This window comes from Diaphorina citri, unplaced genomic scaffold (genome assembly GCF_000475195.1).
Source record: "Diaphorina citri unplaced genomic scaffold, Diaci psyllid genome assembly version 1.1 scaffold355, whole genome shotgun sequence".
Classification (NCBI taxonomy): domain Eukaryota; kingdom Metazoa; phylum Arthropoda; class Insecta; order Hemiptera; family Psyllidae; genus Diaphorina; species Diaphorina citri.
The window spans coordinates 35,336-36,918 of record NW_007377790.1 but is presented as its reverse complement, the minus strand read 5'-3'; the positions used below and the strand labels follow the sequence as shown (position 1 = coordinate 36,918).

Below are 1,583 nucleotides of genomic sequence, written 5' to 3'. Positions count from 1 at the left end.
AATTAAATTGATCCCAAGGGCAATGAAAACCTATACCCTTGACAAATGGAATGTGCCTGAAGGCATGTGATACCAGCTTTTTTAATCCTTCATGTGAAGGCATGTGATACTCCTTCTGTTAAACCTAGAACTTTGTTAAATTTCGTAGGCATATTTAGGTGCATATGCATAATTGCATATGGTCAAAATTTCACGATAGTACGATTTGGAATATTATTATAAAATAAAGCGTGGAAATATTTCGTGTAATATACACAGTGCGTGCTGAAACAGAAACTTGGCCTGGCGCACTGCCGTGCGCCTACAAACATAATTATTATTACCTATTATGAATAGAATAGGGAACCTATACAAATATACAATGTAATGAGGAATTATTGGAATCGGTCCATTTATTTATATACAGATATAAGTGTGGTATAGGTATATGTACACGTACATAATATTGTACGCACCTACTATCTGATTTTATTATATCGATATTATGTATTTACCTGACGTAGTGGTCAAGACGCTCGCCTGGTAAACAGGAGGGCGTGGGTTCAATCCCAGCCGAGGTATGGAATTTAATCCTCAAATAATTTGAGAATTTGACCAGAATAATAGTAGTAACCTACTGCTGGAGTAAAGAGACTTATCAGTCCTATGCGAGCAGTATAAATAAGCACTACATATTATATTACATATTATTTAGTCTCACAGTAGCTCAGATAATATAGAAATAGTTTGATGATTTATTTATTAAACCTCTCTATTTTCTATGCTTCAGATGATAAGACCATATTCTACGGTTTGGAGAACTCAGATCTGCTCAAGTCTGGAGAGACTCCGCAGTTTCAATGGTTGAGAGACGGACAGCCCTTCCAGCCCGAGGACAGATTCAAAGTCGACTATAAGGTAAGTTGGAAAGTGAAAGTTATGTCGAAATATAAAAGAAGATATGCCTTCGAAAAAAATGCAACAGAAAACCTTTAGAAACATTACATAACAATAATAATTATTGTAGTTATTGTCGAAATTTTGTAAAGTTGCCATCAGGAACGCAACCCTGCTTTGAAAGCTCTTTGTAAATTGTAAGGAAACGGCTGTTTTCAAGAGATAGTATCCGCCCCGGACGAAAATCGAATCCACGACTTAGCGCTTGCTTACAAGGTAGACAAATTTTGGGCAATCCGTCAATAAAATGTCTTCTTTGTTTACCGCTTGCTCCGATGAATTCTGATTACTAATTTACTCCTGCCTCCTGGTTTGAAAACCATGGCTTGGCTTGGAAGCCAGAAATGCCATCGTAGGAAAGTATTGAGGATCTGTATCTGTATGTTTGGGTCAAGTATTGTCAAACTCTCTTCACTTAGCGAGACGGAGCGCTGCCTCGCTCTTTAATTGTAAGTAATCAATTCTCGAGTCACTTGTACCGAGCCCATATTTCTCTGATTGCAGGATGAAGGTGATTCCCTACAGCTGGTGTTTCAGAATGTAAAGCCTGAGGATGCTGGTCTGTATACATGTGTGGGTACTACATCTACTGGACGGCTAGCCTGCTCTGCAGAACTAACCATTCAGGTAACTAATAATAGTAGTAG

The 1,583-nt window shown here is 38.1% G+C and overlaps 1 long non-coding RNA gene across 1 annotated transcript; it reads left to right on the top strand.

The window, feature by feature from the left end:
* Positions 1–762: 762 nt before the first annotated feature.
* On the top strand, positions 763–1,536 carry LOC113466910. Its single transcript, XR_003391164.1, has 2 exons — positions 763–897; positions 1,441–1,536. It is a non-coding gene; the product is annotated as an uncharacterized LOC113466910 (long non-coding RNA).
* Positions 1,537–1,583: the final 47 nt, after the last annotated feature.